The sequence below is a fragment of the Mustela lutreola genome, chromosome 9 (genome assembly GCF_030435805.1).
Source record: "Mustela lutreola isolate mMusLut2 chromosome 9, mMusLut2.pri, whole genome shotgun sequence".
Taxonomy (NCBI): Eukaryota; Metazoa; Chordata; class Mammalia; order Carnivora; family Mustelidae; genus Mustela; species Mustela lutreola.
In genome coordinates, this window is record NC_081298.1 from 3,614,710 (window position 1) to 3,622,688 (window position 7,979).

The following is a 7,979-nucleotide window of genomic DNA, read 5'->3' on the forward strand; positions in this document are numbered from 1 at the left end:
ACGTGGCTAACTTGTGCAGTCCCCAGACGTCCCCGCGTGCGGACTGGGAGCTGAGCTGTGGAAGGAAGGATGAAGGCCGCTAATGCTTACGGCGCTCGTTCAACGCGTCTCCAGCTCCCCAAGCCCTTGGCAAGTACCATCTCCCGGATCCTCAGGACCCTGTGCGCAACCCGTGCTGCCCTGTCCAGCCCACGAAGTGCCGGACGCTGGGGCTAATGCACCTGCCCAAGGCCAGCAGAAAAGAGCAGAGCTCTAGCCCGCACAGCTGCCACCTCCGAGAAGCCCTGGGACCACCAGGCGCCTGTGGATGCCCCACGGCCTGAGGCCGGGAGGTAGCGTCTTGGCAAGCCTGCCTTTTGCAACTTCGGCCTTGGGCAGAAGGTTGCGGGGACGTAGACTGGCACCGGAGAGCGCTGACAGAATTCAGGCGAGCCTCACAAAGCCACGGTTCTTGCTAAGACTGAACATTTCCTTGAAATGAGAAACGCAAACGACTGTTCAGCTGTGATAAATGTCGACCAGCGACTCCAGTCCCCACCTCCTCAACAACCATGCCCTTTGCAGTCACTGCTCAAGGCACAAAGCTTGTCGCTGTGCTCCCCTCAGTTCTGGGGGGCACCTCTGCCTCTGCCTCTCTTGGAACAGTAGGATTTGGAGCCCCCCACCCCACAATTTCTGGCTCTGCCAGGCTGGCCTGCTGGGAGACAAAGCATCACAAGCAGCAGAGCCCAGTACCCCCCGCCGAGGCTACGCCAGACTGGCCAGTCCCCAGCAAACCCCCAGCTGACCACAGACATTCCCGCCAGCCCGCTGACATCAGCCGCACCTGGTCCAGGGCAGCAAAGTCTTACAGATGAGCCGCGGGCTTGTGGGAAAGGACAAATGGCCATCTTTCCTGAGCCGTCAAATTCGGAGATGGTCTGCTACAAAGCAACCGCTCTTGGACCCAAGGACTAACAAAAACGTCCAGCATTCCACTCTCTCTCTCCACACCAATTGTCGGAACGTGGGCGGTATTGGACCCACTTTAGTAAGGAACCCTATGGCAGCCAGGGCTGTGGCTTGGGAACCTTCCAAGGGGTTGAAAAAAATTGTCTGTTGGCTCTGAAATACAAACAAAAACATGCAAAATAAAATGACAAATACTTCATTCAATGTCTTCAAAACAGGCCTTATGTCCGCTAGTCAACCAGAACCCTACTCTGTTAATACATAATCACACGAGTGAAGTAAAATTTAACACAAACAAGGGAAATGAATGATTTTTTTCTTAGTAAAGTCCAACATTTTTTTAAAAAATCATAAGAAAATTCAAATTATCTCTTCCACTTTGAGCCAAATTCCACATAAATTTCCAAAGAAAAATAGCCTCTCAGAAACTCTCAGCCCCACAAAGTGGTCTGGCCCGGGCTGGGCCTGCACTCAATGTGTTGTCACCGGGACCTCTGAAGACCACAGCAGCCCAGCCCGCGGGGGTCAGCAAATGGGAAGAGCATCCCCACTGCTCAGGTGGGCACCCTGAGGACTGGCAAGGCTGGGGGCTCCCCGAAGGGGACAGGTAGCACAGGTGACTATGGGACTTGCTGGACCGTGGAGGAGCCCTTTTCTTGACAGGCATCTGTTCTATGTCCCGCCCCGAAAAGTGGACCCTGTTCCCCTTTGCTCCCACAGTGCCTCACCGTGAAGTTCACTTGGTGAAACTCCTGGGCAGTAACAGTCTGTGCTTTTCCAGCAGCCCCCAAGACCATCAACGTCAGAAGCCTGTGATACTTGTGTCTCCATTCACCGGACAAGTGTTCTTGGAATTTGACCAACGGCTGGGTGCTGGGCTAAGTACTGATTTTATAGCAAGGGCTGAGTGCTTGGCTAAGTACTGAGTTTATAGCAAGGGCTGAGTCCTTGGCTAAGTAATGAGTTTATGGCAAGGGCTGAGTGCTTGGCTAAGTACTGAGTTTATGGCAAGGGCTGAGTGCTTGGCTAAGTACTGAGTTTATAACATGGGCTGGGTGATTGGCTAAGTCCTGAATTTACAGCAAAGGCTAAGTGCTTGGCTAAGTCCTGAGTTTATAGCAAGGGCTGAGTGCTTGGCTAAGTCCTGAGTTTATGTCAAGGGCTGGGTGCTTGGCTAAGTCCTGAGTTTATGGCAAGGGCTGGGTGCTTGGCTAAGTACTGAGTTTATAGCAAGGGCTAAGTGCTTGGCTAAGTACTGAGTTTACAGCATGGGCTGGGTGCTTGTCTACGTACTGAGTTTACAGCGGTAAATACAGCAGTAGATCCACCCTCACGAGGGAGGCAAAGGGAGGAACGAGCACTAAGCAAAAATGACAAAGTTACGTGCAAGACAAGCTATTTATGAATTAACAGAGCTAACTGTGAGGTCTCCAACCTTGACCTCCACCTCCGCCTCCAGCTTCTTGTTCTACCCACTACGAGGAGGAACCCACGTAGGCAGCTCCCTCTGGCCTCTGGGAGGCAGAAGCGGGGACGGGGCTGAGGATGAGTGGGCCTTGCAGGAGGCTGGGCTCGTGGGAGGCATAGAGAGAGAAGGAGCCTGTAAACAGCTGGCTCTCAGGAACTGGGGGTTGGTTGGTTGGTTGGTTTTAATGCTGGCTTCATGTTTATATAAACCAAGAGAAAAGGAAAACCCCCTTAGAATTCATCCTACCCCGTTCCTAAGCAAGGGTCCCATTTAAAATGCCTGAGCCAGCATTAGCTACCGAATTAACTCTGAGGAAGATTCAGTTCAATTCTAAGTTGGGGTGGTGTTTCCTGAGCTCTAACCTCTTCCTGTAAATACGGCTCCTTGATCCCAAGGCTAGTTGATTAATTCGTAGGAAAATGTTTCCCCTGGTTCTTGATCCAAGCAACTAAGTGCACAAATACTTAAGATATGGCAGGTTCAACTTTGAAATTCTGGATGCCCTGCCCGTGGCCGGAACGGGGACATGGCTGTGGACAAAACTGTCTCGGGCATCTCTGAATGAGTTCCACACTCACTGGCCTCAAACTTGGAGTTGCACGGCAACACGGGAGACAGCCTCTTCTAACACCATTTTTTAAAAGAAGGCGTATTTTCCCTTACAAATGGTCTCTTTCCCCTACTTTTAACACTAGGCTGTTGCTTGGGCCACGGGGCGTGGACGGAAATAAAGAGCTCACCGGTCTTCTCCAGTGACGAATGCTGGGGACGTGCGTTCTCAGAAACAAGTCTCTGAACAACCCTGTCAAGATCATCTCATACTGGAAATTGATGAAAACCATGGTTTCACTTGGAAGATGCACTTAATTCACTTCGTTCAAGACAGGCAGGATGTCTTCATCAACAGCCTTGGACAACCAGGTACCTGAACACGCCCTTATGGGCTTTGCTGCCCGTCACCCATTTTCCCTACTTCTAGGAGAAGCATCCAAACTTCCTTTGGTCCAAGAGCTTTGTGAGTTTCAGAGCCCGGGCCCATCCTCGTGCCATATCGTCCTGGCCCAGTGGCCGGTTGGAGGGTAGACACGTCACCCAGGTCGGCGTGCTCACAACGGAGCCAGGACTCGGGACAGGAGCCACTGGAGATAGGGCTCTCCCTTTTCCCTCGGACTTGAGGCAGCAAGAGCTGGTGAGTCCTGGGTTCTGGTTGCTAGGTTAGAAGAGGATGCCCACATTCGAATTCTTACCCCTTTACCTGAGCTTCAGGAACTGGAGGGATTCTGAAAGGACAGGAAAATGTCTGGTTGCATGAAATCCGCGTATGAAGTTCAGACCAGGACCGTCACTAAGAACCAGGCTCCGTGCGGATACGCTCTCCCAGGAGTATGGCTTCCCTGCTCGTCTGTCTGTCTCCAGGGCCCAGCTTTCTTCAGCACTCTATGTAAAGGCAGAAAAGGGAGCCCCTTTCTGAGGTCCTTCACGGCCAACATTGACCAGCTCCCTCAGACTGTCACACTTCCGAGCTGGTGAAGGCCTTGTTCAGTGCCCAGTCCTGGTCCGGTCAGATGTGGCAGAGCAGTGGGGTGGTGTGGCCTCAGCTGTGCTACCAGAGGTCTAATCTGGGGGTGGGGTTAAGCTTTTACCGAAGGGGCTTTACAGACACCCCCAAAATCCTTGGCATGTATGGATACAGACCTTGGGTTTTGCATTCTCAATGAGGGAAAGATTCTCAATGTGGTAAAAAGATGCAAAAACTATTTTGGGGGGTGGTGACCGGCCTTTCTGCAAAGGGCTGGACCACCCGCCAGCCAGCCCATGCAGAAGGAGGTATCACCAACAGTAAGGACCAGGGAAGACACATTGTGTGTAGTTAAGGGCTCCCACTGTGCTGCCCCGTGTCACCAAAATTCCGGCAAGAAATCCATCACCTCCAGCAGAATGGGAGGAAGGAGACGGATCCCAACAACTTCCAGGGGCTCCTGCTGCCTCCATCCCGCTTGCTGCTCTCCTAGCGCTCCGGCCGCTGGACCACCTCCGTCTCGCTTCCCCGCAGCGGCGTTTTCCCCACTTGTCCGGCCCCCTGGATAAGGGGTGTCCTTCCTACCTCCTCATTCGCGGTGTCGCTCTGGGGAAACGATTTCTCCTTTTTGAGCCTCAGGTCGGCGGCTCGTCCGGAAGTGGGGATGATAATGAACATTCCTCAAATACGAGAATATCCACCAAAACCCCAGAAGCGTTTACCTTCTCACACAGCGGGCTGCCTTCCGGGCGTCTACCCACACCCCCGCCCAGCAGATGCGTCTACCCGCACACACCCCCACCCCCGCCCAGCAGATGCCCACATGGGAGCTTCGGCCTTAGTCGCTGGGGCTTTACTTGTCATAATACAGTACTGACAGTTTTGTCTGTCAACGGGTACCCACTGAACAGGCCATGGGATAGTCATCTTCCAGTTATATGAAGCCAAAAAGCAAGGTCAAAATAAGTACGGGCTTATGGTATAATAGAAAATAAATACTGGGCCCCTGTCCCCAGTGTCTGGCACAGAGTTGACAGTCTTTTGTATGTCCATGAGGTGGCTCATCGGGGAGGGGTGGGCTCCTTCAGGATTGGGCCCAAGAGCCAGAAAGACCAAGCCAGGGTGAAGGGCCCGGAACTTTCAGTGCACCCCATGACCTCCAAGGGGCGAGGGCCTGGAGACGGGGTTCAGTCGCCTGTGGCCACTGATGTAATCAATCGTGTCTATGTAATGAACCAGCAACAAACCCTAAAAGCTCCTGGGCCGGGAATACTTGGATGTGTCGGGAACATGTTGGGCTTCGAAAGCTCCCGGACGCTCCCTGTGGCTCTGCCGCCCGCTTCCCCTACACTGCACCCTCCACAACCCGTCCACTTGGCTCTTCCTGAGTCGTGTCCTTCGTGATAAAGCTACGACAGGGACAGAAGAGCTTTTCAGAGTTCTAGGAGTCACTCTAGTGAATTATCGACCTGATAGGGGGCAAGGGTTGTGTGAACCCTCAAATTTGTAGTCAGCTGGACAGAAGCATGAGTCCCCAGGGCCCCCACTGGTGCTGGGGTCTGGAAAGGGGCCACCGGGACAATCTGACGCTCACTCTGGGAAGGTGGCGTTGGGGCTGAACTGGACCGCTGGACACCCGGCAGGAGGCGCAGCGTCGGAGAACAGGGGTACGAAACGATGCGTGTTTGATGTCAGGGAAAAAAATCTATCATTTGGTGTAAAAAGTGGAATCAGGAAAAAAAAAAATCACACAGTGTTGGACACCAACTTCTGCGGAAGGAGAGAAGAGCAACCACGTGCTGGTCTGCGCCCCTGACCTCACAAGCAGAAAGTGGCAGGTAGACTGGAAAGTCGGAGAAGTGATCCCCTACAGTGGGTGCAGGAGCACAGGGGCTGAGGGCAACTTTGGGGAGTAGTTTTAATTTTTGAATCACGGAAAAGTATCACTTGTTAAATGCTTTAAGTTAAAAAATCTTCATCAAGTTATCATGAGCCTCACGTCCTCACTGTGTCCTGTCACGGATGCACCATCTACGAGGGTGAGTAGGCACCTTGCGGAGAGCCGAGGGCTAGCGACCAGCTACGGGACCCGGGGCTCGTGACCTCTCTGGGCCTCGGTTTTCTGGATCATCTGTAAGATGAGAACAACGACAGAACCTGTGGGCTGGAATTATATTGAAGATTTACAAAGGCGACACCTAACTCTGAACCAACAGGAGAACGAAGCATGCGCTTGGGCTCCGTGTGCGAGGGGAGACCCCTAGAAAGACCTGTGGACTGGCTGGTAGTCAGCGTCACGGAAGCCTCGCTTCTGGGATGACTTAATACGGTCTAACGAGAGGTCTGGATTTTCAGCCCTGAACTCAGACTCTCAGAAAGGGAAGAAAATGGGGCGCCTGGGTGGCTCAGTCGTGAAGCCCTCCAGCTCTTGGTTTCGGCTCCGGTCGTGATCTAAGGGTCGTGGGATCGAGCCCCACCTCGGGCTCTGGGCAGGGTGCGGGTTCGGCCTGGGATTCTTTCTCTCCCTCTGCCCCTCCCTGCTCACTCCTGCTCGCTCTCGCTCTCGCTCTTTCTCAAATAAATGAATAAATCTGGGAGGGGAGGGAGGGGACGAGAGAAGGAAGGAAACAGGTGCGCAGGGGTGGGAGACGCAGAGCAAACGTGGACTCCAGACGAGTGCTTCCTGGGCCCCCGGAAACCGCAGCGGGGCGGGGTAGTGGTGGGGGGAGAGCTGTGAAAGGAGGGTTTGGGGGGTGAGGACCCTCGGGCGGGAGGTCCTGCCGCGGAGCGCCCACGGGTCTAAGCCGGAGGAACGGAGATGCCCACGCGGACGCGAGTCACCAAGCGGAGGGAGAAGTCCTGACGGCACCACAGAGACCGGAGGACCCGCTGCCGCAGCACAGCCACGGTCTCAGGGACACGTCTCGGCCGTGGTACTGACCTCCGGGGAGAACGACATCCCCGAACAGTGAGGGGGACACAGCTGACCGCCTAAACCGCTCCCCTGCCCAAGCGAGCACCCGGCGCACCGACACGGAGCCGGCTTCAGACAGACGAGGACACAGAAAGTTCGCGACTCCAGAACCGTCAGTTCCAGGGCTGGCCCGGGGCAGGCTCCGGGGAATCCAGCCCCCTGCGGGCTTCCGCCCCCCGCGTTTTCCTGGCGCGTGGGCACCCCTTCCGTGGTGGCTGCTGTCCCCGCAGCAGCGCCGCTGGCGGCCCACGAAGCCGAAAACACGCACGCCGGGTCCGCAGATGCCTGTGCTCTGGGCCCCGTGTGGACCCGCGCGCTTGCTCCTCTGGCCCGAACCCCACGAACCCCACTGGGCACGGGCCAGACCCAATACGTGGCACACGGGAAATGTCCCCTTCCTGCCCCAGTGGACGAGCAGCCCCCCCTCTTTTCTGGGGCTCGTGTCGGAAGTCCCAGGCCAGGGGTGTGTCTAAAACCAAGACAAAAGCCCATCGGCCCACGGACAAGTGTCTTTCCCTCGGACGCGCAGAGCTTGCAGACAGGGAGCTGGTGGACCCGGCCCGTTTCAGGCGTGCGGAAATGATGGGGGGTTTCGGGGACAGAGCTGGCTCCGGATGCTTCGTCGTGACCGTGGTCGTCACCCCCACCGCTCTCCCTTCCTGCCCGCGTCTGCGCCCCCCCCCCCCACACCGAGTCTGACCTACCGAGAGCCACAGCCCCTTGGCCTTCCCTGAGGCCCCCACCTTGGCCCCTGGGCTTCTCTAAGCCTCTGCTCAGCTGGGGCGCCCTTCCCCCCAGGGCTTGGCTTGGCTCATCCTCACTCACCTCCTCCAGGAAGCCCTCCTTCCACCACCAACCCCGGGCCCGACAGCCCTCCTCTTCAGGCCGCCTTACAAACATCCCCCGGGTGCCTTCTGTGGCAGGCCGGGCCCCAACACTTCTGCCTCCTCCATTCCTCCCTTCACCTGTTGCCAGGTAGGCGCAGTACGTCATTCTGGAAGGCTGGAAGGATTAATGACATACACCTGGCGGAAGCCTGGTTGCATTCATTCCTCCGGGCCCTGATG